The 27,522-nt window shown below is 41.3% G+C and overlaps 1 protein-coding gene across 2 annotated transcripts in view; it reads right to left on the bottom strand.

Annotated features, from left to right (window-relative positions):
- CDH8 (cadherin 8) overlaps nucleotides 1–8,350 on the bottom strand; it is a 168,889-nt gene extending 160,539 nt beyond the window's left edge. The window contains exon 1 of one of the 2 annotated variants that reach the window (XM_068161604.1): nucleotides 7,969–8,350. The gene's annotated coding sequence lies outside the window, so the exon portion shown is untranslated. The remainder of the gene's footprint in view (nucleotides 1–7,968) is intronic. The other variant, XM_068161605.1, reaches the window with a different exon arrangement.
- Nucleotides 8,351–27,522: the final 19,172 nt, after the last annotated feature.

Raw genomic sequence — 27,522 nt, 5'->3', positions numbered from 1 at the left:
ATTTTAGGGATGGAAACCTCTCCTGCCATCTCTGCTGCAGGCAGGCAGCAGTTAGATGTGCTGCTCCTGGATGTGCTGTTCCAAGAACAGGCTCCATTAAGAGGGGAACTCTGGTGATCCTGATCTGAGTTGTGCTGGCTCTGCTGCAGCAGCAAGTAGCACACACTTCAAATATACTTTATGCAGAGATGTGGAGAGCAGCCTGCCAATACAAGTGCAAATAAATTGTCCAGGTTCATTTTGATGTATTGTGTGTGACAATTTGCTTATAGCTGCTTGGAGAACCAAGGAGAGTTATGTAAAGCATTACTAATTTCAGCAACAATGGTAACAGACACCACCTCTCTTTCTCTGGGTCTTAGATATTCTGTCCTACACACACATATACACACAGAGTAATTTACTGTGCAAAGATACGCCACTGTATTTTTTAAGCTTAGTCATGCATTGCTGGTTCTCATAGTTGAAGACATCTGAACAGATCTTTAGGTTATTAAGTGAGTTCTTAAGCTTGTGTCAAATGCAAAGGGACTGTTTTAAGCACATAGTTGATCAATCTTTGCATCAGACCTACAGCTGATGGAACCTACACCCTTGCACTGAGGATACATAGACATACACACGCAGCTACGGAACACATCAGTTTCTCCAATATTTGGACATTTCATATTTATTGGGGGATTTATTCATCTAGCTATAAGATTATTAGCATTATTAGTATGACTATTAACAAAACAGGTTACTCCAGTTTTAGGGGTCTGTTTCAGAGGCAGAGGGAAGGAAGAATTAGAAATGTGTTTCAAAGATAAATGCCTTTTCTTTGCTTTCCTTAGGCTTTTGTTTTCACTAGGAAATGCCATGACTGGTGTTCTGAAGTAGAGATGAGGCTGCTACAGGACATAGATCATTACACTACTTGACTAATGCTTTGGGATAAAGAGAATGATATATTTCAATGTGATATACTTATCTTTAATTAAAGCCATATATTGTAACAAAAAGTCCATTATTCTGTGATTGCCTAGCACGATACTTTATAATAGCTACGAAGTCTCTTTTGTGTAAGTGACTACCTAAATCTTTTTTATACTTTTTGGCAAATATTTACTTTAAGGATGCTTTTCCTTTTTTTTTTTTTGGGGGGGGGGGGGGGGGGGGGGGAGAGGGGGCTCTAAAGAACTCAAAAGAGTATCCTGGCCCCGAGTTGTTGGAATCAACAGAATTTCTTATTTGGCTGCTCCTCAATAGTAAAATCAATGTGGGCCAACTTTAAAGCTGCCACAGCTCTGATAAGTTGTACATAAAGCTGTCAGTCTTCCAGAAGTGTTCACTACTTTACAGAACCAGAGTGTATTAAAAAAATCCAAACAAACAAACAAAAACCAAGCCAACAACAAAACACCCAATAAACACTTTCAAGTGTTTTCTTACCTCTTCAAGACTATTTTTTTTCTATTTTGTTATTACTTGTATTGTGCAGCACCCAGGAATTCCAGCCATGAATCCACTATACTACACATTGTACAGTTACAGGACGAAGAGGGAGGATGTGCTTCAGAGATTGCAATTGAAGTAATATGACTTGTTTGATCACGCTTCCTCTCCAATGTAACAAGCATCTGTAACATTTCAGGGCTGGTGGTTTCATTTGTTGTTGTATTTTGTTGACTTTTATGTTTATTTTCCTTTCTTTTTTTCTTTTTTTTGGTGACAGGTGGTACCAAAAGAATAGACATTAAAATAAAAATACAGCTATTTTAGCTCTTGTGTAGAATAAAAGGTATTTGCAAGTTTCCCCTTCAACTTCTTATACTTAGAAAGACTTGTTGGATTCATGGGAGTCAGATACTGTAGTGATGTGTGTCAGAACATCACCTCCAAATATTGGGCTGAGGAGCTCATGATGCAGGCTCAGAACAGGGAGGGAAGAAAGCAACAAAACTCCTTGAATGACCAAGGTGGTTCAGAAACTTAAACATGACAAAAACAGCTGTATCTTCATTGTTTTCATTCTATAGTAAGATGAAGAAATGAACAAAAGTAATTTTTATCCTTTACAGTCCACTGATTAAAGTGATTTTCCTTAGACTAAAATAGAAATGCATTACATATAGATTTAATAGCTTCAGCTCATGCCAGCCTCATCTCTCAAACCGATGCTCATTTTTATGAGGGTGTATTGCATAATTTCAAGACCTATCTCACTTTTAAAGAAGAGAAGGGGAAAAAAAGGCAAGTTGTGCAGCAACATGAAGAGAGCTCATAAAAAGGCAAACAGATTGGCCTGTGACTGAGAATTAGGTGTTAACCGTGCTCTGCCTAGGGCATCATTTATCATGAGAGTTTCAGCAGATGGGATGTGCTTACCCTGTACTTGCTGAAAAATGTTTAAATATTAATGGAGGACATAAATGTCTTGCTTTCTGGGCTACTTTTTCAGTCCTGTTGTATGATATACGACACAGGTTTAATTTTCATTGGCTTTCTTTAAAGAGTATTAGCTGTTCCCCATGTAATTCAACAAAAGATAGTAATTAAACTAAAACACACAAGTTTTTCTGACTTGTGATGAAACTAAGAATATAAAATTACAACTGGTCATTGTGATTTAGTGAGAGCTACACAAACTTTCTAGTCACATGCATAAATGTGTGTGTACATAAAACCCCCCTAATAACCCACAAAGAACCTTGCCAAAAACCAAACCCACCCAACTTTAAAAGGGAAAAAAAATATGAATAGAACTGGACTGTTCCACCTACATTCAGTAGTGCTGCAGTAAAAATATTAAGACCTTTTCTACTGAAACAAATTAAATTAGAAATGAAGGTCCTTAATTTCACATCATTGCATTTCCTGGCAGTTTTACCATCAACAAGTTGTTGGGATAGAATTAGGGTCCTGCAACATTAAATCTTTTTCTTTTGCAGTTGCCAGGTTGAGATTTTTGTTTCGGCCAGTGTGTTGGGGTTTTCTTTCTTTCTTTCTTCCATTTATTTGTTTGATTTAACTGAACTATTGGAAATGCACAAAAAAAGGGAAAGCCCACAGACTAGTATACAGAACTCAGTCTGAAATCCAGCAACATCAAGACTTAAAAGTTCTGAGGATGTGTTACACTGAACATAATCATGGCTGTCACATTTCATCCATAAAGGAGGTTCACATTCAAAGTATTGCAAAACCCAGCTAAAGAATTGCACTGCCTCTGAATGCATTCAGTCCATTTGCATTAGCATTTAGGGGGTCTGATGTAATGATTTCATGTATGTATTAAAATACACATATATATAGAAATATGAGAATTGGTGACTGCAAAGGATTTAAATGGTTATCTGACTTCCTCAAATTAAGCTGAGCATTGCTTCCCAGGAGTAAGCTGCTTTCACTGAACGTTCACCAAATCAGAAAGTTGGAACCAGGATCTAATGACTGCCAAGACTGATTTCATACTGCTTTGAATTCCCACATCCAGCTACAAAGATTGGAGCGAGAATCTCTGAGGAGCACCTTTCTGAGCTTGCCTATGACTTAGGCACCACAAGGTACATAGACACTTCTCATAAAAGGTTTCACTTACCCAGATCTAGGATTGGTTGACATCACTCACTTCAAATCCAAGCCAGGGTGCTGATCATTCTCAGTTTCAAATGAATTTCACAAGCTAAATAGAATCATGGAATTGCCAGGGTTGGAAGGGACCTCAAGGATCATCTAGTTCCGACCCCACTGCCATGGGCAGGGACACCTCACACTAGATCAGGTTGCTCAAAGCCCTAATGTTCAACACCTTGGAAAACCAATTCTATGAGTAATATAATTGCAACTCCTGGATAAAATCTACTCCCAGGTAGAAATTACTCTCTTGCCTAGAGTCAGATGCTTTAAACTCTATCTGCTGGTAACTGAGCTGGTACAGAAATCATCTTTTCAGCTTGCACTTACCACTGCAGATTGAATCAGTACCTAATATTTTGGGGAGCAAAATACAGATGAAATGTCACTGTGTTGACGTTATTTACTTGCCTGACAAAAGGAGAAACTTGCTGAACAAATTCTAGAACAAAGTAGTCTATAAAAGGGAAGGGAAATAATAATGATAATAATAATGATAATGATAATAATAACAACCCTCTGCATTAGAAATCTCATTTTGAACTTTATTTTGTTCTATGTCTATCTGCTGCTCAAATAGTGATCTACAGAAAGCTACAAAGTGAGCCACCTTTTCTATGGCAACAACACTAAGAATAATGTTGAGTTTCCATCAGCTAATTTAATTCTATTAATGCAATCTTATGGTAGCGATGACGCTTAAAATGTTCCAAGCTTAAAATGCTTTAGCTTTTCTCTCCCACTGAAAGAATTCAGTTTGCATTATTTTAAACTCATAGTTGAAAGACTCCTATGATGTAACTACAATCTATACTGTACACATCCAATTGTCAGGATTAACAGTATGTGTAAAAAGGTCAGGCGCTAATAATATCAGACTAGAGAAAGAATAGAAAAGGAATATTGCCAAGATGTGCAATATCTTAGGGTTATTGGATGGGGTATAAAAATACCTGTTTATACTACACAGCAGGAGCAGCTGCTTTCTGTTACAGAGTATGAATAGTCATCACTTAGAGATATGCAGCACCAGTGGCTTCAAGCACACATTCCCATTTCCTTCTTGTTCATAAACTGAGAGATCAGGACTTTTCCCCATTGGAAGTCTCTTTGGTTTTGGAAATGAAATTGTCTTTATGTAGCAAGGGTCAAGTGGATGGGTTCCAGGCCCCTAATTTCACTAAGTGGCTGAAAAAGTCCCAGCTACAGTCAGTAGGGTGCTTAGGTCTTCTTGATGAAGATATTAAAAGATGAAACCTGCAAGTGTGCAAGAAGGAAGATATAGAAAGAAAATTCAAGAAGTATTTCAAGGAGTAATAGACCTATATCCATATCCAAGGCTGACTGTGTGCTCTTACGTGTAACAGTCCTATACTCCTTCCTTCTTCAGAAGGGAGTACAAATGTACTATTTCTAGATAAGATGACGCACTATATGTCAACAGTGATATAAATAATGCATCTGGGATCAATTAATTTCTATGGTAAAGGTGGAGTATTAATGGAAAAGTTCTGAAGATTACAAATGACAAAGAAAGTGAATTCCAATCTGATTGTGAGACTGCTTCCCCGTTTACTGGAGTCTGGTTCGGACTTCAGTAGCAGAAGCTGATGGGAACACCTGAAGTATATATATATATAAATATAGTGACCTTGCCTAAGGAGGATTCTACCTCCTCTTGGAGAAGAATTTATTTTTTTTCACTAAAGGAAAGTTGTAAAAGGAGTAGATGTCCTGTATGGGGATATCTCTTATTAAAACCAGTTGCATGTGTTAAGCAGGCGCACATACTTCTCATTGACTTTTTAATACTGAAAAAAATGTCCAAAGTTCACTTCTTGGCTAGCAGCCTGATCAGTTAAAAAATTGCTCACCTGTATGACTTAAGAGACAACTTTCATGAAATAATTCAATCTCTGAGGAGACTGAAGGCCCTCAGTTTACAACTAGGCATTGAAATTGAAGTTCTTTATCGCCAGGATGCAAGTTCTGAAAAAAGGAGGAGAGCTAATAAATAGCAAGCCTAAGAGGAAGCCAGCAGAAAGATGTGCTCATTCTGCATGCAGTAAGGCAGAACAGTAAAGCTGAACAGATGAAAACCTTGGACTAGAACACCACTTAATAATCACTTCCCTTACTAGGATTTTTCTGTGGCAAACATTCGTACAATCAGGCTGGGAAGTGACACTAGAGAGCTCTTGGGTTTGGATGGTACCACATTTTATGAGTATGACATTTCATAATTTCACAAGTATTCAAAATGTTAACTTCTAGCTGCCTTCTCAGTTTTTTGAATACAGGTAAAACATACACTAGATAAATATATTCAGAAGAATGAAAAACTATTATTTATCTCCATTTACTGAGCAGCCTATTGCAAAGTGTCTTTGTGGTCATAACATTCTGGCATTGAACAGAGAGAAGGAGTATCATTCATACAACAACACTGCATGTTTCTCTTTATCCTTACTACAGAGAAACTCTTCAAGAATTTCCAGAAGAGGATGAGTGAAGTTAAGAGGATTCTTTATCTATAGCTTTGGTAGTTACCAGCTCTATTCTTTAACTGAATCTGAAGTGAACAGCTGGAAGCTTCCTTTCTATTAAGAGCTAACGTGGCAGATTTGAAGCAATAAACAGTTAAAGTTATTTGATTTCTTACAATCAGCACCCCCCAGAAAACATCTGGCTGTGAAACCCAGAGACGCAAATAGCAAGCCCTTTATGCGCTCAAGTTCACAGTTGGGAAGTGCCAGCCTTTGTGGGAGTTGTACCAGTATTTATTTCTACTTTCAGAGGAAAGACAGGCAGACTCCTTTGCATGAAACAGAGTGTGTGTTTGTGCCTGTCTACAAGAGAGGAAGAGGGAGGGAGAAGTGAGGCTATAGAGTTTGATACCTGTTGGCAACACAAGCAGGTTTGTGTAACACCGTTATGTGCCAGGCTGGATTGATTCCACTCTATTTAGTCTGGTACTAAACACAAACTGTTTGAATTGAGACAGATTCAAGACATGACTGCACAGCAATGAACCACAAAGGAATTCCTGCCTGTGCTAAGTGGTGTCACCTTCATGGCGGTAGGCAGCGTCTAAATAAGGATTTGAATTAATCTCTTCTATAATATCCACATACAAACTGCCATGGGCTTCCTGTGCAGAAGCTTTGCAGTGCCTCCCAGGCTGCCCAGCCAAGCACCATATGCAGGTCTGATATCATCTAGTCAGGATGCTGCCTGACAGCTCGGGGCTCCCGATTGGGATGCTGCTACCTAGCAGATATTGTAGCCAAGCAGAATGTAAGGATGTGTTACTCCCCTGCCTTCCTCAAAGAGAAGATAAAGCGCTCAGTGAAACGGCCCGCTTCAGGGGTCGGCAGACTCCTGCATTTCTTCTCTAGGAACCTTGGCAGTGATGCAACTAATGAATGGTTGGAGCTGAGGGGCTTTCTCCCTTTCCGAAGTTTCAGCTGGGTGCATTATCTGTTTAGTTAACCAGGAAAAGGAAAGGAAAACAACTTGTGGGACAGGGATGGCTCCTGGCTAGTTACAGCTATTCATTCCCATCTCAGCCTTTAAAAGAAAGAACAGTATTTCTAGGATGCTTTCCTTTCTGAAAGTAGGAAAGGAAGCTATAACACCATTCCTTTCTATTTATTTACCTAGGGGGTGCAAAGCTTTTGGGGGAAGGAAGGTGATAATAGACCAGGGGGATTTTCCCCCGCTCATGGTTCTTCCAGCCTCCTCCTCCTCCCTCATTTACATATCTGGCTGTTGGGTGATTTTTATTCTCAGCACGGAAACTGCAATCTATTTCAATGCATGAATGCAACCCTGCATCTATTCAACACAGTGAAATAGCCCAGAGATTTATTGTACTAAATAAGAAAACAAGGAGAAGAAACAGAAGAAACGGGTTCTCCAGCCCTGGAAGCTACCCTCTGTGATCCAAAGTCCTCCTGATCCTCTAAAAGGGGATGGGGGGGTAGGAAAGGATGGGGAAACAACCCACTAAAAAAAACCCAAACCAAAAAAAAACACCACCAAAAAAAAACCAAAACCAGGAGGAGAAATAGCCACACCACCACCACTCCTCCTCCCAAGGGAATAATATTTTTTTAAAAAATAAAAATTAAAAATCTTAACTAGCATCCCAGGGCATTTTCATCATCAGGAATTTCCAAACATCCGACTTAATGAGGCACTACAGCTCAGCCCGATTCCGTACCTATTACGGGGGAAAGCACTCGCACGGTGCACCTTGCGAGAACACAGCCACTAAGTCAGAAAGATATCTACAGAGAGGCAGCTCTCTGCCAGGGAGACATAAATAATATTAATAAAATGAATACTCACTCTTTCAAGAACCAAGGAAACCGCTTGCTGACAGCCACTTCTGCACGGATCGAGAGGGTGAGGTAACAAACATTAGCCAGTCCCTGTGAACAGGCAGGATTTTCCCGATTTTCTTTTCATGCTTTTTGAGGCTGCTGATGCTGGAGGAGATGCTGGTTACTTAGCTTCTCGGGTTTCTGTGCCTGCATGCTAAAGTGCAGTTATTAATTTCTCCCTTTGCACAAGCCAGAGGCAGCAGCACGTCTCCAGGAAAGCATGGATATTCCAAATAAATCCGCTAATTCCGGGTCTGAGCGCTCCAACGTGCCTGCCTGCCAAATGTAACTGTGAAGTGATGTGGAAAAGTGAGCTGGGAGCCTCCCCTGACAGCTCTTATTGGGCTGATCTCGGAGGCAGGTCTAGCGCTTGGAAATTCATGTAAGCAGTTTTGGGTGGTGGTTTTTCCTCCTCCCTCTCCTTCGCACCCCCCTACCCCGCCTATCGCCCGGTAAGCACACAACTTTTCCACGATCCGCCGAGCCACCCGTTCCCCGGAGCCGCGGCAGCCGCCCGCACCGCCAACTCCGAGCCCGGGCATTTCCCTCTGGCCGGGCGGGCAGGCCGCGGGGGCGGGCGCCGAGGCGGCCCCCGCCGAGGGAGAGGGAAGGCTGGGCTCTTAGGCGGGGGTCCACCGGGAAGCTGCCCGCCGGGGTGGGAGAGCGGAACGGCGGGACTCGGACGTGCCCGGAGCAGCACGGCGGGGCTCGGACGTGCCCGGAGCGCCGGCAGACGCGCGGCGGGCGGGGGGAAGAGCGGCGGTGAAGCGCCGCGGGGGCAGAGGGTGAGAGAGGCGGCGGGCTGGAAGGAGCCCCTTGTCCTCCGAGGCGATGACCGCCGCCAAGGGGAGGCCGGGGCCGCCGGGAGACGGGCAGCGGCGGGGTTGCGGGCGTAGCGGGTCGGGATGCAGCGCGGGGAGGAGGCAGGACCCTGGGGAGGGCTGCCGGGGTGCAGAGCGGGCGGGAGGGGCAGGAGGCAGTTGTTCATCTCCGTGACAGCCGCCGCGGACAAGACAGTCGGACGCGCCAGGGACAGAGGGCATACTTCAAAAACCCTTTGCCAAACTAACCCCAGAGAACTGCAGGCATTTATTTTTTTCTCCTATGTTAAAGCCGAGGGTGGCAGTCACATTATAAGCAGGAGCTTGAACCCGCCTAAACGCAGCACAGAGCCAAGACCTCAACACAGCAAGCAATGGCTGAAGGGCAACCGCGGTACAGTAAGTTGTTGACCACTGCCCGGTTTCCAAATCCTCTTTGTGACTGACATCGTGCTGGTGCCCTGCACAGCCCCAGCTTGAAGAGCGCTGGGAAGAGGCTGAGCGACCCTAAGCATTGACTGTCCTCAACTGCCTTTGACTTGAAGGTTGCTCATCACTTCTGAGGGCTCACCACGGGTCCAGGCAGGGTGGGCAGCAAAGTGCCCTTGCTGAGGACTGAGGAACACCGCAGCCAGCACCACATGAGAGGTCAAAACGACCCCTTTGCCCACCCCCTTCTTTAACAATTAAGTTTATGAGTTTTCTTCCTTACTATGCTGCATGTATACTACATGAGCAGACTAGATGTATTATATTTAATAATTGAATACATCATGCTCTAAGCGTTACCACAATGTATATTTTTTACTATAAAAGAGGGGTCAGTATTGTGCTAGGAGCACAAAGTCTAGACATGATGAAGTACAGATGACAACTCCTAAAATGGAGGACTGATTCAACACTTAAGTAGGGCTGTTGGGGAAGCTTAAGCGCACTCAGTTCCATCCCCTTACTCCAACTTTCTTTCACCAGAATGATGTTGTGTGTGTTTGAGATGAGCATCTTGTGTTGTTTGGTCTTATTAAAGCTGGTTTGTTTCTTAATTCCATTTGTAAATGGCTGATCATCCTAAACTCATCTATATAATCTATAAACATTCTAACAGTCAGCAAGAAATGGATGCATTGATGAGCATCTACCTGTGATTACAGAAAGTGGCCTCTATTATTCCTCTCTATAATAAGAATATCATATCATTTAATTTCCTGATTGTTAATTTTTGTGCATGCACACATAAGGTAGTGGATGGAAGAAACCTGCATTTAGAGCTTCACTAACTAAATGCAAGTTATTGCAGATAACTGGTGCATTTCTTTATGCACAAATATTCATTCTGAAAACTCTGCAACTCATCAGAATGTAGCAAACTCTACCCAGAATTTGACGTTTTCCAAGGGCAATGAAGAAACATCTAACTATTTCTTTGCTTCCCTCAGCCCAACTGATAACTTTCCAAGCTGTGAGCCTGGGATGATTCCTTGGAGAAGGATGGATATAAACCACACAATACTTACACTTGAAGCAGGCTGAGAGCCTTGAGGGAAATACAAAACACTTTGCAAGTGCAACAGATAACATCAGAAATGTGGCTTCCCTTTACCTGGGATTCCACTGAGGCAAAGGCCATTTTTCTTCATCCTTCCACCAACTGAAAAACACAATGAGAATACAGATGCTGTCACAAGGAAACATGAGGAAGTTTAACCTGCAATTAATGACAGTTAGAAAACTCTTTTTATGAAGGTTTCAATAAGACTCATTGCACACCTTTCATTCATTTTTATCAACAAATACTTGATGGTAGCACACAAGGGTTAGATCCCTTACATCTGTGCTTTAAACAGGTACTACAGAGGGTATGGGAGGAAAGCTAATGGTAGAGGTTGTACCCTCAAGCAGAGCTTAAAAGTATAGGTTTTGTTTTGATTTCAACCTTTGACTTCTGCCATTAGTTCTATGTGACCTTTCATAGAGTCTTAGATTACTGGGGCAAATGCTGTGCTCTTTTATCCCCAGGTTGTGGTAGGAGAGGGTACTAAGTGTCTTGTTAAAATGGATTATGGATTCCCCTACTGGGAAACCTTTCAGATGACAGGAACAAGTATATAGATTAATATTCAATTTAAAAATAATCTTGGGATAGCAAATATTTACAACTTTCTGCATCTTATCCAAGTTAAATGATTTAATTATATTTATCATGGTGATATATATACACACAGACACTCTGTCACCACTGATGAGTATGCTGGCTAAAATTGGTTTCCTCTTAAATACATATGATGAGGAAGATACCTCCTCTATCTCCTAAATGTAGGTTTTTTAAACAACAAGCGTCTCTGATTCCAACTGAAAGGCGATCAAACTTGGAGTAGCTGTAGTGAAGAAAAAAATAAATGATAGGCAAAATGTGACTGAATTCATCCTGGGTTAAACTGGAATTCAAATTTTAGTACTGAAAAAAAAATACATGCAGAAGCTTCATGAGTTTGGTTTTTTTTTGGGTTGGGTTCTTCAGGCTTTTGTTGTCTTTTTGTTGTGATTTTTGGTTTCTGTTTTTTTTGGTTGGTTGGTTTGATTTTGTTGGGAGTTTTGTTTATAGTTGATTTGGTTATTGTGACTGGCCATGGCTGGTAAAGGGGGAAAAATTAACATCTGCTTGGAAGGGAACCTGGAGATTTTCTTCCATTTTACTTTGCTTTTAGAAGAAGGATAAAAACCCAAATGTGATGTGTAATTCATTTACAGACAGGAAATAGCTGTCTATCATCTAAAACTGTATGGCATAATGGAATTCAAGCCTCTTTTCACCCTTTTGTATTTGTGAAAACAGTTGTTGGCTATTACATAATTCTTTGTTCCTCAGCATTACAAAGCAGTGCAATAAACTGTTTTCATAAGACAGAGAATTTAGACCTTACTGCTTAGAAATATTCAATAGAAGAGACTCAAAATGAGCTCTTAAGGGGCAGCTCAATCACAGCACAGCCTTAAAAGGGCTGCTGCTGATGTAAATGTTTAGCGTCATCTCATTTAAATAACAATGCAAAAGTCAGGAACATGAAAGGGGTGGGGAGGAGAGTCAGGGAAGGCATGCCTGGGAAAGAAACTACTATGTTAATTCTTCACATTCAGGTTTTATTCCATCAAATCACCTAGTAATGAGATATTTCCCTCAATGTTGCAGTAGATGATTTAAGTTTTTTATACACAATAAGGCCTGATCCGAAATTACCCTGAGGTTAATGAGTCCAGTGTGAATTACTTGATCAAGATAAATGACTACTGCAATCTACTTGTGTTTACAGGGATTACCACTAGCATGTCACTTCAAAGGAATATTAATCTACAATTAATAACTGATCTGAAAGTTGCTAAAGCAAGCTTGCAGAGCAGTGGGGTAAGCTACTATTGTTCTATTAAAGCTTTAAATTAGATGCTTTCTCCAGCAGTACCCAAACACTCCACCAAGTTTGTACCTTTTGCTCAAGTTAGGTGGGTGATTATTCCAAAATTTAATTTGCTTTGAAAGGCTAGAATTCATATTCCATAATCTAAGATGACACAAGAAACCTTATCTTAAGTCCAAAATGTTTCTGAATAACGTGCACTTTTATCATTTTCCTGTGCCAGTAGAGAGACATAATTACCTTTAGAACACAAGTTCTTATCACTGTCTTGCAACCTTTAAAACTTGCTTGTATTCAGTTATCACAGGTCAGTTATCATGAGAAATAATGGTCCTCTGTGTTTGGGAAGTCACTGAAGCCATCTGTAACCTGAAAAATTTCCAATGTATAATGTTTCCGACTGATACTGTAGATTAAAACAAAGGAAGTTATACAAATGGCCCATGAATGATGACATAAGGGTGGTTTGAGGTAGGGTTTATTTATGTATATATTATACTGACAGACATCCCAGGTTTCATTTTAACAGAGGACGCTAGAAAGACTGAGAAATTTAAGTGAGACATTTGCAAAGGAATGCCAGATCTTTATAGAGATCACACCGGTTAGAATTCAGTGTGAAACACTAGGAACAGAAAGCTTGAAAAAACCCACTGGAGAAAGAACAAACCATTAAAACAAAAGCATCCAAAAGTGACAAACATTGTTCTCAAATACCTAAACCCACTTGTTTTCTAGCCTGGTCTTCCATGAAAGACATCTAATCAAAATCCCTTCCCCTTGTTACTCTGTCCATGAGAAGAAATAAATGCTCTGATTTTTCCTAGGTTACTTTCGCCTCGATGGGCCAAGCACATTCCTAGAACCATGGAAATTCAATTTCCAGCCCATGGGCTGTCAAACACAAACAAGGATTTAACCCCACAGCAGCAATGAGCTTTTGGGCCCTTAACAAATCCTTTTCCCATCCCCAAATTACTCCATTTAGTACAATAAAATGTAACTCGTTCTGAGCCCTCTTCATGTTACAGAGTTAAAAGCCCCCAACTACACATTTGTGTACCATATGCACCAATGATATTACAGGGAGCATAAAAATCACAACACGTTATCAGGTTTTAGTATTCCTTGGATACTGTTTGCAATTCTGATTAGTTGCTGTCAAGCTGACTATTAGGAAAACAAGTATTTCTTTTGTACATCAAACACTAAGAGGGGGAAGGAAAGAAAAAAAAAGCAAAGCAAATTACATCAAGCAAAGCAATCAACCAATTTTTGTTTTCTACATTAATGGTTCTGGATCCAATTTGGAAGATTAAGCTTTTGCTTTTAGTTTTCAATATGCCTTGTGAATATAGGTAACTGTTTCAGAAGCTGTGCAAATATTGTTTGCTCTACCTCAAGTGCCCTCTAGTGTGCAGTAATTAAGCAGGTTAAAGTACTATTTTTTTTCCCCTTTTTCCTAACAGCCACTCTTCTAAATCCCAAAGTAACATGTAACACTGCATTTCTTCTCAGAGAAAGGGAAGAGTCAATGTTCACTACATTAATTGTGTAGGTATAAATGAATCATCTCCTCTATGTAAAATCAAATCACCCCCTTTCCTGTCAAGGTTTTATTCTCAGAGGTATTAGTTAAATAAAGCCCCATAATTCTTCTGGATGTTTTGCAAATGTTGAGATACAAACAGTTTCAGTGTTACCAGAAGCAAAACAGTAGTCGTCTTCTATATACAAACAGAAATTAACACACTCATCAGCAAAACATAACCCTAGGAGAAGATTTAACACCAACAAAAAAACCCTCTTCATTATGCCTCTGTGGGTTTGTTTGAAATACATTTCTAAGTGCTGGACAGTACTGACAGCCATAGCTCTGACAGTTAAATGAGCTCTTGTAGGCACACGGAAATACTCTACACTTAAGTTGTGAACAATGGAAGTACTCTCACATAGACATTTAGATCCCATTCTTTAGCAGCAAGTGATGGAACAGGACTGTAATGAAAGTTGGGAAAATAAGTAATTCTACATATATTTAAAAAAACCCCAAACATTCCTGAGGCACACATGTAACAAGTTCTGTGTGTTAGGGGACACAGTCTCAAGCTGCGCCAGGGGGGGTTTAGGCTCGAGGTGAGGAGAAAGTTCTTCACGGAGAGAGTCATTAGTCATTGGAATGTGCTGCCCAGGGAGGTGGTGGAGTCACCATCCCTGGAGGTGTTCAAGAAGGGACTGGATGTGGCACTTGGAGCCATGGTCTAGTCATGAGGTCTGTGGTGACAGGTTGGACTCGATGATCCTTGAGGTCTCTTCCAGCCTTAGTGATACTGTGATACTGTGTTCTCATCTGTCCTTTTGTTAAGCTGATGTGCTTGGTTAAAATTCTGACCATACTTGGCTGGACAAGTTGTGCCATGGCTGTCAGAGAGAGGAAGTCCTGTATGACTCTGCTTTTTGGCTGCAGCAGGCAATGCATGCAGCCAAGCAGTTCTAGCCCTTTAACTGCCACATTAGCAGGACAGAAGGTGGCTATCTGTCAATAAATACAGAAAAAAAGGAGGGCAGGAGAAGAGAGGATGTTGGGAGATAATAGTCTGGATAAGTAAAATTACCAGGTGCAGCTCTGAGAACAAAGAATTGAAAGTATCCCTAAGATGTATCTGCAAGCAGTAGCTGTTTAATTTATTTAATTATATTTCTAAGGGGCTCCTCTGTATTTAAAAAACAGACTTCAAGCTTCAGCTACCCACCTTAATTTCTGCACTGCACAAATGAGAGGAGAATGATTGAAGACTTTTCCCCATCCCTCATTTCACTGTGGTCTGACTTAAGAGCCAAGTATCTATTTTCAAGCAAGATTTACCATAAAATTCCAGGATAATAGCAAGCCTAATCATACTCTACCTAAAACAGATTTTTAATGGACTTCTAGCTGAGAGCTGAGGTAAGAAGGATGGCTGGATCCCAGGGGAGGTGAAATGCTTGCTTGTACTGGGGAAATTTTTCGAGGTGAAGGAACTGAATCTTTTACGAGTTGTAAAATCAGTAGGACTGCTTCTAAGTGGAAAGAGTCATCAGCATTATCTGAGCTAAGGCTGTGGTTTTAGGGTTGTGGTTTCCAAGTGAGGTGCTCAGAGAAGGCAACAGGATTGTTTCCTGTCCACTAGCTCAGACTCTTCCCTGCATGGCATGTTGGTTCTTTTAAATCATTGTTTTTTTTTGGTAACTGAACTTCTGCATTAGGAATAGTGTGGCCAGCAGGAGCAGGGAGGTCATAGTGCCCCTGTACTCTGCTCTGGTTAGGCCGCACCTTGAGTACTGTGTCCAGTTCTGGGCCCCTCAGTTTAAGAAGGGCATCGAAACACTTGAGCGTGTCCAGAGAAGGGCAACAAGGCTGGTGAGAGGCCTTGAACACAAGCCCTATGAGGAGAGGCTGAGGGAGCTGGGATTGTTTAGCCTGGAGAAGAGGAGGCTCAGGGGTGACCTCATTGCCGTCTACAACTACCTGAAAGGTGGTTGTAGCCAGGAAGGGGTTGGTCTCTTCTCCCAGGCAACCAGCACCAGAACAAGGGGACACAGTCTCAAGCTGTGCCAGGGGAGGTTTAAACTCGAGGTGAGGAGGAAATTCTTCACCGAGCGAGTCATTCGTCATTGGAACGGGTTGCCCAGGGAGGTGGTTGAGTCATCGACCCTGGAGGCGTTCAAGGGGAGATTGGACGTGGCACTTGGTGCCATGGTCTAGTCATGGGGTTTGTGTTGATAGGTTGGACTCGATGATCCTCGAGGTCCTTTCCAACCTAAGCGATACTGTGATACTGTGAACTACTTCTCCTGCATTCCACACGGAACATACTTTTCTAACTCAGTTCTGACACATGCATGAAGCTAACAATGGAAAGCTAAACAGCACAGCGTGCCAATATACACTTCTCTAAAACTTAACAGCATCTTTTCATCTATCTTAACAGCCACACTGCAGCCAGGCGACACAGTGGCAGCAATGCAACAACTGATTTATTCCAGAAAAGACACTTTCATACAAGGAAATCTTTTAAAGTTTAGATCAGCTCTTCATGAAGCTGCCTTAACTAGAGTAGAAATAGCATTATCTTAGGTCCGCTTGGAGGTAACACTAGCAGGTACACAAACTAATGGTAGCTGCGGTAACTGATAGAAGGGCAAGGAAAAGTAGCACAGGCCTCAGGTTTCAGTATTTGCCACCTGAAGAAGCTCCCAGAAAGGCAGTTTCTCATACAGCACAGCACAAATCTAGTAGCAACACAAGCTGAAATTTGGCTGCTAGTTGAAACTGCATTTGTTTTTCCATTCTGAATGCAGTGGGAGATTAGGAGTATGTGCTTATTTCAAACTACTTTTCACCAGAGATTTCTGGTTTGCTTCTTTATTTACTTAAGAAGGTAAGTCAACATAGTGCCCCTAAAGTGATTTTTTTTTTCCCCCCAACAACTGCTGACATGGTAGTTTGGTACACAACAACAATAATAACAACAACAACAGTAATAATGTTATGCTTTGGTAAAATAAAGCATCCATTTCCACTAAAAAAAATATTTCTGGTGAATCTGGAACAAATATTGGTAATGAAAGAGAATATAAATAATTTAAGTTCCCAGGACTTAATGCTAAAGAATTTTTTCAGTAAGTAGCTAAACCAGCAGAATACATAGAGGAAGAATCCTTCTGCTGAAAAGAATGACTTCTAATGCCAGTTATTTAGTGAATCAAGGCCTAGCTGAGGATGCCCCTGCTTACTGCAGAGGAGGTTGGACTAGATGACCTTCAGAGGTCCCTTCCAACGCAGATCATTCTGATTCTATGAAATATATATCCTACAGTCATTTAAGAACTTTGATAGGTAATACTTATTACCAGCAGTAGTAATATCAAATGAAAAAAATACCTGAGATGCTGGAAATCCCTTCCCCCACAGGGAACAACCTGAAAATGACGTGGCTGATAGTTCTGTTGGTTGTTGATCCTCAGCTTCTTGTCAAGTACAAGAGATGGAAGCACAGGGACGGCAGTAAAATGAAGAGTTCTCCATGAATTAGTTGAGTCAAACAAGCCAGCTGTGGCATAACTGAAGGAATAACGGGGGCTGATTCACTGCTTGGCTACTATATTCAGTATTCAGTATCACCAAGGTTGGAAGAGACCTCAAAGATCATCAAGTCCAACCTGTCACCACAGACCTCACGACTAGAGTAGGGAGGACACTGCTGTCACAATTCCAGTTCAACCCTGGAGTAACACTGTGGCAAAAGTTGGCCCATATTTTTATTTAAATTAAAATCTCTAATATTCATCAAATATTTATAAGAATATATAACAAATAATTGTGGCAAACATTGCATAATAAAGATGAAAGGGAAATTAACCTTGTGAATTTTTAAGCTGAGGAATAAAGACCATTACATTAATAAGACTTAATTATAGCATTAAATATTTAAAATTATGTCCTCTAATAAATGTTTTTATTTAACATACTTCTTTTTTATCTATTACTTCAGTAAAATGCCTTTAAGATATGAGCAAAACCGCAGCAGAGCTCTTTTTTTAGATAGTCATGCAATTACAGAAAAAGCGAGAAGGGAGCCATATGTTACCTCTTCAACTCAAGGTCAGCTTTCAGGACAGAACAATCTGTGCTGCCACAAACCTCAACTCCTTCCCTGGATGGGCTGCTGAGGGGCTGCATCTTTGCTAAGCATTTTTCATCAGTTACTCTTTTCTTTTTGTAAGGCTGCCTTTGCTCTGTCTGTGCTAATGAACTAAGTTAAGCTAGCACAAATGAAGCTTAATTCTATCCATGTTTCCAGCATTCCCTTCAGCATCTAACCCTATTAAAGAGGGTTTAGAGAGCAGTTCGAAGAACAGCTTCTAGCCTACACTGCTGAGTCCTCCTTTGCTACACTGCATCCTTTGCTATCCTGCCTCCAGTTCTGGTGTCCCCATCATAAGATGGACACACAGCTGTTGAAGCAAGTCCAGATGAGGGCCACAAAGATTATCCAAAGGCTGGAACACCTCTGCTTTGAGGACAGGCTGAGGGAACTGGAGTTGTTCAGCCTGGAGAAGACTCTCTTAGAGCTGCCTTCTAATACCTGAAGGGATCCTACAGGAAGCTGAAGAGGGACTTTTTGTAACCGTATCTAGCAATAGGCAAGGGGGAATGGTTTTAAGCTGAGGTTTAGACTGGATTTAGGAAGAATTTCTTCAGTATGAGGGTGCTGAGACACTGGAATGCAATGTCCAAGGATTCTGTGGATGCCTCCTCCCTGGGGTGTTCACCGCCAGGCTGGATGAGGCCTTGAGCAGCTGAGTCTAGTTGAGAGGCACTGCTGCCTATGGCAGGGAGGTTGGAGTAGATGATCTCTGAGGTCCCTCCCAACCTAAACCATTCTATGATTCTGGGATTACTGGCAGAACACGTGTAGAAGCAGCATTTGGAAACTAACCAGGAAATCTTCAGCAAGTTAGCACCTTGCAAACAAGAAAGAGTCAGTTTGCTTGCAAGGGATTGGAAGGTACAAGCTTTGCAAGGAATACAACCCACCCCAGCATCCTTTTGTTAATGTCACAGGTTCTTTTCATTCCATTAATTTATCACAGCGTATTTCCTCTAGACTTTTACTGTTGTTTTACAAAGAGAACTTTACAGCAAAAAGTGGAGTTGCAACAAAAGCCAGGCAAGAGTTCAATCCACAACAATACCAAAAGGGTATTTCTTCCTCTAGCACCCCTCCAAAATTTTTAACATTTCCCTATAGTTATGGCACTTCAAAGTAACATTTCTGTCTTTTGAGTATCATCCAGTTGTTCTCTCTGCCTTGGTGCTACGTATGAACCGCACACTCAGGTAGCCCGCACGCGTCAGCTCTCAACTGCAAAGCTGTGCATTGCATACACTTGAAGACACACTGATTAAACTCAAATGGCAAACACTAACCAATCAAATCTAACTCATCAGCATTTCAGGTTTAACAGGCTTCAATTTAACGATGCATTAGTGGAAATTCTCTTCGTTTAAAAGCGCACACATGCGAAGCCCTGTTTAGCTATTGTGCTTTTTCCAGTGAAGCCATTCTTTCTGTTCACCACAGTAATAGTTATTGTGATTTCATCCTTTCAAATTCTTGTTTATTTTTGCAGTATTTGTTTGACTTGTCTTCTGTAGATTGTGTGTTTTATTGCTACGATTGTCTTCCCACTATCCCCCACCACTTCCCACTCATCTATCCGTCATCACCCATACTGTAATTACTGAAATGTTATTTGCTGGTAGACAGATGCATAGGGCTGCTGGCAAGAGTACTACCATTATGCAGTGCAAATATTGTGCAGAATATTAAAGAATGATATGAATCAAGTCTTAGTGAAAAAGCATTCTTAAGAGTTATCAAAAAGATTGAACTAAGTCTGGTTCGTCTGTTTACACATTGGACACCTCATCTAAAGCAAAGTAACATTTATTTACATTTGGCAGCTAAGGGTGCACTGGAGATATCATCTTCTAATTAACACTCATGATGCTGCAAATATAAAGAGGAATAACCCCATATTCCATTATGTGTGGCTGCCAGTCACAGCATTCCAGCATTTTCTGTTCAGTGCACAAGTAAAACAATGCCACAAAGCAAGCAAGCACTGAGCTTTCACTTCAGTACCTAATAAACAATCTTCTGGAAATAAGGGATGACATTACGTGGAATAGTTACCATAAAAAACAACAACAACAAACCACCAACAAAACAAAAAAGGCAAGTTTCCCAGCAGTGTCAAAAGGCTCAAAAGGCAGCAGAAATAACATGTGAGCTTCCACTTCGCCTTAAAGTTTCCACAAACAAGGCATCTGTTTCAAACTGCCAAGGTTCAGAGAAGTGAGAAATGACACTAGGCTTACAAATAAAAAGCTTAATCTGTAGAGCACATAAGGAGTAAAATATGTACTCTGGGTCCAAACGGATCACTGCTGAAAGACAAGGTAAAGCAGTCATCCTAGGCACATGTATGGACCAGAACAGCTAAGTGAGTGTTGAAAATTCCCTGGCAACTGCTTATCAACTGTGCCACCACTAAAACTTCACCTGGGTGCATGTTGCAATAACACACAGTAGCATGTATGATCTAGAAGGGCCCAGTGCCATATCTTCCTTCTGTTGTTGGTTAGGTAGGCAAAGAAAATGGGAAGATACTGCAGCAGGGATAGGAACACTGGGACCAGCAAGCTCAAGACGCTTTCCCATGGTAATTTTGCCTTTTCTTTTCCCTTCAGTTTCTGTGGATGATTCTCAGCAGCATGCCCCAAGCACTAGCCTCATATCGGATACACCTGTGTGCACACAGAGGGGTCAGCCTGCACATGAACTTACACAGACTGCTAATACCATAGAGGTTTACAAATGCTCACTACATTGTAAGCTGTCTTCTGGAAAGGCTGCTGCCTTTAAGAGTAAGACAGGATACATCATCTACTTTATAGTTCAGCCCAGACATGTTTGGACAGGTGTATGGTCTTCACACAAAGCTCTCTGTTAAAGTGCCTTCAGACAGACTCTTAGTCTCCACGCCACAGTTCACTGCACACCCTTGCCCTGAGTTGTCTCATATATAATTTAAATGTTTAATGCAAAGTAAAGCTAATGTTAACAATACATATTTTTTAAGACTGGCAGTGTAAATGCTTTATTTCCTGAAGGAATAACTAGAGTGATCCACAAGCAAATACAAACTTAAGTACCACCGCCTCCACAAATATAAATGGTGCTCATCCTTGAGAAACCCAAGTGCACGCAGCCCTTTCTCCTTCTTCACTAGGCAAAGTGCGATTTACTGTGTGGTTTTGCTTCAGATGAGGTATTAAAAGCTGCAGTGCACTTTCTTCTGTATTGGTACTAATGATACCTTTGAAACTGTGATGTCTTTGATATGTGTTGTGTGCTGTTGACTGATGCCTCTTTCTAGCCCATAAAAGTACTTTGTTTTGGCAGATCTGTGTGGGCTGAGAGCGGAAGCCGTAAGAGTATTTTGAAGTTGAGGATTTTAAATTAATATTAAGCTTCATATCATTAAAATTGAGATAGCAATACCCTCTAAAGTCATCCTAAACTTTCTTTGTCCATGCAGGAAATTATTAGATATTATCCTATCTTGGTTCTTGATAGTCGTTATTGAGAGTCAGTGGATGAGAATCCCAGCAAACAAGAGCAGGGACAGCAGAATCATTCTTCTCGTGCACATCCTCTTGCATACTTGCTGCATGGGCTCCCAAATTCTTTTCTCAAAGCTCAGAAGCAGAAATTGTGATATTTGCATGATTAATACCTTTGTTATCAGGAAGCAGTATCTTTCACATACAACAAATGGAGATGATACAAACACTAACACTGAAGAAAGGATTTAGGAAAGGGGAGTTATTTCTGCCAGGGATAAAGATCAACATAAAGATAAATTTGCAGTACCTTTTGGGGTTCTTTAGGCTGTGTTATAACCTGCTGTCTATAGTAAACATACATTAAATAAGCAATTTGCAGACTGATTCCACATCTTGTTGTCTCTTTCTTTTACCGTAATAGCAATACTTAAAATAATTTTGCTTAAGAGAAGACTCATGTTCTGCTATAAAACTTTAATTATGCCATCTGAAGTGTGAGCAGTGGTTAAGAGCACAAAAGGCTGGAGACAGAAGGAAAATAAACTTTGGTGGGGTAGGAAATCAGATGGTTGTTAGGAACTGAAAGCTATGAACAACTCAGCTGGTTAGTGATCAATGCAATTTCTAGTAGAGAGCTGTTTACTCTGCAGAACCGCTTTTGCACTAACACTGAGCATCAGTCATCTTGGCAGTGTCAGAAAGGAAAAGAACTGGGCTGCTGGCTGAACTTCTCAGTGCCAGAAGCAGCCTCTTTGGGTCAGGTTTGAGAACCATCAGCAGGGTAACATGGGAAGCAATCAGTGCTGCTGCCCACGCTGAACCTGTTCTATGAATAGACAACTTTGTTTCCCAGGCTTGTCAATCTGGCACTACAATAAATAAATAGAAAGGAAAATTAAAAGGTTATGTTGTTATCTTCTCCAGAAATAAGATTTCAGTCACCCCAGCAAAGTGCTGTGCTTGGATATTTTCACTCAGGTTCTGCAGCCTCTTGATATCTCCTTACTGTCACCAGTACTGAGCTTCCTTTTGGTACCGCTAAAGGTCACAGAGCATCAGGGAGGAGGAAGGATACCTCCACTTAAATGAACATAAGAAAATGTTTTCAGGATTAATGTGAAGTAGAAAAAAAGTGGAACAGTATTTTTAGGTTCCTCTTGGGTGTTGTTGACAAGACTAAAACAAGTGCCTTCCATAACTCAGCAACCTCTCAAGTATATCAAAGGCCAAAGGTTAGTTCCTAAAAAAAAAGATGTGGCTGACTGATCCAGTCATTCAGGTAGCCTAGTTTCTGACATTTCTGAGCTAACATGGAAAACAAAGAATCACAGATTGCAGGAGCAGAAAAAGACTAGTAGAAAACAATCTCAAGAAAAAAACATCTAAAGACAACAACCTAAAAGTCTCAAATATCTTTGAGAATTAAGAGAAATGAATGAATGCCACTATCCCCTTTACATGGGAAAGACAGAGTTCAAAGGCATCAATATAAATGGGAATAAAATCCTCTGGTATGAAAGCAAAATAAGAGCCTAATTCAGTTCTCAGGGTAAAGCAGAGGAGAATAATGTTAAGTCTGACTCTGTAAGGTGCTGAGTGCCACATGGTAGCCTAGAAGCATAGAGTGCTCAGCACTTCTGAGGGTCAAGCCTTTGGCACTCTGGCATTTGAGATTCAGTCTCTCTATAGATTAGGATTGATCTCCCCTGCCTCTGGATAAAAAAAATAAACAAACTGTAACCTTGAAATTGTCATCCAAACCTGGAGTCCAGCCAAAATAGCAGAGGCAGAATCCCCTTGAGAAGCAGAACGGCAACCCCAGAGGTCACTATTGATGCATCAAATGGAAATAGTGGATTTTGATAGAGCAAGGACTTACATAATTTCATTTTTATTCAAAAACTAAAAGCATAATCATATTTTTTTCTCCCCTGAAGTGCAGAATTGCATCTATCTCCATTTAAACACAGATACTCAGAGGGTATCTTAATATCCTTTTGGAACTGAAAATGCACAAAGGAGTGTTTGAAAGCAGTGCAGCTACAGAAGACAACGTTCTTACTCCATGGCAATAGTATAGTGGTTTGCTACCCTCTGTTGGTTTTGGAAGCAGGAGTTGCCAGCAGCCTCAAAGCACATTCAGGCTGGAATGGCACCAGTGAGCCCTTGAAAAGGAGGGATAGAACAAATGGTCAAACTTTTATGATCCACTGCCAAACAAGTAAGTTCAGATTCTAAAGAGGTTTTTTGCTTAGGGTGAGGCAGCATTCTGAGTTCAAATGAATAAAGAATTCAAGCATGCTGAAGGTTCTATTTCCTCAAGAGCATAACAATCATCTTCAGATGCAATGAGCATAAGAAAATCAAAAGACAACAGAATGATGTCTCAAACATTTATGCTTAAGCATAGCTCATGGCAATGTGCTTATCCCATGCTTTTAATGGGAGAAGCCCCAGCAGACACCAAGCACACGTGCACTGTGGAGGAAGATCATCCACAGGAAGGGCCAGAAGGATGAACCTGCAAACTCCAGGCCTGTCAGCCCAGCCTTAGTGCCAGGTAAGATTATGGAGCAGATCATCTTGGGGGCAATCATGGTGCACCTGCAGGACGGCCAAGGGCTCAGGCCCAGCCAGCATGGATTTAGGAAGGGCAGGTCCTGCCTCACCAACCTGATCTCCTATGATCAGGTCACCTGCCTGGTGGATGTGGGGCAGGCTGTGGATGTAGTCTACCTGGACTTCAGCAAGGCCTTTGACACTGTCCCCCACAGCAAATTCCTGGCCAAGCTGTCAGCTTGTGGCTTGGACAGCAACACTCTATGCTGCGTCAGGAATTGGCTGGAGGGCTGTGCCCCCAGAGTGGAGATGAATGGTGCCACATCCAGCTGGCAGCCAGTCACTCGTGGTGTCCCCCAGGGATCAGTGCTGGGCCTCATCCTGTCAATATCTTTATTGATGATCTGGATGAGGGAATTGAGTCCACCATTAGTAAGTTTGCAGATGACACCAAGTTGGGAGCAGGTGTTGATCTGTTAGAGGGTAGAGAGGCTCTGCAGAGGGACCTTGACAGGCTGGACAGATGGGCAGAGTCCAACGTGATGGCATTTAACAAGTCCAAGTGCCGAGTGCTGCACTTTGGTCACAGCAACCCCATGCAGTGCTACAGGCTGGGGTGGGAGTGGCTGGAGAGAAGCCAGGCAGAAAGGGACCTGGGGGTACGGATTGTCTGCAGCTGAACATGAGCCAGCAGTGTGCCCAGGTGGTCAAGAAGGCCAAAGGCATCCTGGCCTGCATCAGGAACAGTGTGGCCAGCAGGAGCAAGGAGGCCATTCTGCCCCTGTACTCAGCACTGGTTAGGCCACACCTTGAGTACTGTGTCCAGTTCTGGGCCCCTCAGTTTAAGAAGGATATTGAGACACTTGCATGTGATAGAGAAGGGCAATGAGGCTGGGGAGAGGTCTTGAGCACAGCCCTATGAGGAGAGGCTGAGGGAGCTGGGGGTGTTTAGCCTGAAGAAGAGGAGGCTCAGGGGTGACCTTCTTGCTCTCTACAACTACCTGAAGGGAGGCTGTAGCCAGGTGGGGGTTGGTCTCTTCTCCCAGGCAACCAGCACCAGAACAAGAGGACACAGTCTCAAGCTGTGCCAGCATAGGTTTAGGCTTGAGGTGAGGAGAAAGCTCTTCACAGAAAGAGTGATTGGCCATTGGAGTGTGCTGCCCAGGGAGGTGGTGGAGTCACTGCCCCGGAGGTATTAAAAAGAGTCTTGTATGTGGCACATTAAGGTTTAGTTAGTCATGAAGTGTTGGGTGATAAGTTGGACTTGATGATTTCTGAGGCCTTTTCCAACCTTGTTGATTCTATAATTCTATGATTCTAAGATGCACCCTCAGTTCCCAGTGCTTACCCAGATCTAAATTTCCAGACATTTAAACTGCAGTTCTGCAGAGTATCATCCTAACAATACAAATACCAGGAAAATAAACATTAAATCACACAATAGTGTACTTCATATATAAAAACGGTTGACAAGAAAGTAAATTCCCTCAAAGAATTCCATCCTTAAGGGAGAAGTACAATATAAATAGGAATAAACAGAGAAAAGTGAGTGCTTAGGAGGAATATGATTGCTCTATCAGTGACTACATTGGTTACACAGAACATCTACCATGAATACATTTTGTTATCTAATATTTATCACTTTTGACGGTCACAGGTGTTCCTACTTCAGAAAGATTTTAGCAAATGCCCCTAACTGTGTGACATCTGGATACTGTCATCACACTAACAAGAGGTAACTTTTGCCACTAGGCTCTGCTCTGGCAGATGTGTTTTTACTGCCACTGTTAATTTCCTTTCCTGTTAAAATGCAAAACATTAGCTTTTGCTTTCAAATAGACATAACCTATTCTCTTCTACACCAGGAAGTCAGTCGAGATCTTTACTTAGTGTTAGTTCAGCCCTCAAAAATGTTAAAAAGAAAAATGTTTACTTGCCAAGATACTGGGACTGTTAAGTAATAGAAATGAAAGGCTCCAGAACTGTTATGATTAAGGCTTTTTTTGTTAAGCATCCTTACCATGCTTTCCATTAAGAGCCTTTAATAATATCAAATAGCCCCCAAAACCACACAATAAAACCAAACACAGGAAGGAAACTGAAAGTTTTCTGTTAAAACTCCTTCGAGGTAAGGCAGAGTCAAGCTTAAAATATGTTGCAAGAAATAGTTTTCACAAAAAAAAAAAACTAAAAAAAACACCAACCCAAAACTAAAAAAAACCTTTTGAAACCAAACTGAATAAAATTAACATATTTGTAAGTCCTGAAGAATAGATTTTTTCCTTCAGCTGCTCAAGCACTCCCCAAAGGGCCTGCAGGGGCATGCCCTGGGGACATCTCCTCTTCCTTTGGCCAGGAAAGACTTTTTTGCCAGTTGGCTTTTCGTGATGTCTAATTGGTCCTGTGCCAGTGACTTCATGATTTCATCTCCACAATAATCTATTGCTGAGCAAGATCCCTGACCTCAGATCCAAGTCACCTCATGGCTATCTGTCTGCAAAACACAACAGATCAAAGGGAGATTTACTCAGCCAACAGCCAGGAAATGGGAGGCTTGCTGTGGCTCAGTGACTCCTGTCCAACACTGCATGGCTTTGTAAGATTGCTTCATTGCTGGAAAGCTTTCCCCTGATGAAATCAGCTTTGTTGGGATGGCATCTAAAACATTTGATGTTGTATTCAATGCAAATGGAATATTTGATGCAAATATTCAGTATTTTAATATTGAACTTCAAAATTACCCCTTGCAAGACCAAAATTACACGAACAGAACCTAAAAAGCTATACCAAAAATGTGCTCAGCCAAACAATATTCTGTACCAGATGACTGCCACATTCGCAACACGGACTGTGTTTTTCTATTAACTGGCAGAAAAAAAGACAATGGCATCAACAAGTCTGTCATTTATGCACAACCCACATGAGAGATCTCAACAATCTAGAGTGAATAAAGGGCAAGAGTACCATGAAGGCAGAAGAAAATTAGATGATAACGTTTAACTAAGCAATGCATTGCAGTTTGAGTCTTATTAAGGGTGGACATAAATTGCATCTAGACGGTTTTGAAAGTGTGAACATCAAAAATTCAACCAAATGCCACAGGTCTAGGAAAAATCCAGTTTTTATGTAATGTGTTATATCAATCCATGTCAGATTAGACAACCTATACTGACAGGGATGTAAATTCCATTCCCTGATGTGAGAGGTTCTTTGCATATTAAATTATATAAAGCGTTCCACTCTTACACCCAGTTCTGCAGGAAATTAAAACCTACGATAATCAGTTGTCTAACAGCATCAATGTTATAAATTAAAGGCTTTGAATAATGGCCAGAATGCATCTCAGCCATATTTCAAACTTTCAGAAAATAATCCACTTTTGGCAGACCATCTGAGAAGTTCCCAACTTTTGATCAAGGCTTATATTACGTGTCATCAGCATTCTTTTGTTCATCTCCTACCTATCAATTTTGTTCATCAAAATGCAGGGCTGTTTAAGGTGTGGAAGAAGCTTGGCACGTTATGTGGGTCATTTATGGAAATCAAGAATG

Source organism: Melanerpes formicivorus, unplaced genomic scaffold (assembly GCF_026170545.1).
Source record: "Melanerpes formicivorus ecotype bairdi unplaced genomic scaffold, bMelFor1.0.p_v2 SCAF_59, whole genome shotgun sequence".
Taxonomy (NCBI): Eukaryota; Metazoa; Chordata; class Aves; order Piciformes; family Picidae; genus Melanerpes; species Melanerpes formicivorus.
The sequence above is the reverse complement of the archived record's forward strand: the minus strand, read 5'-3'. Positions and strand labels throughout refer to the sequence as shown.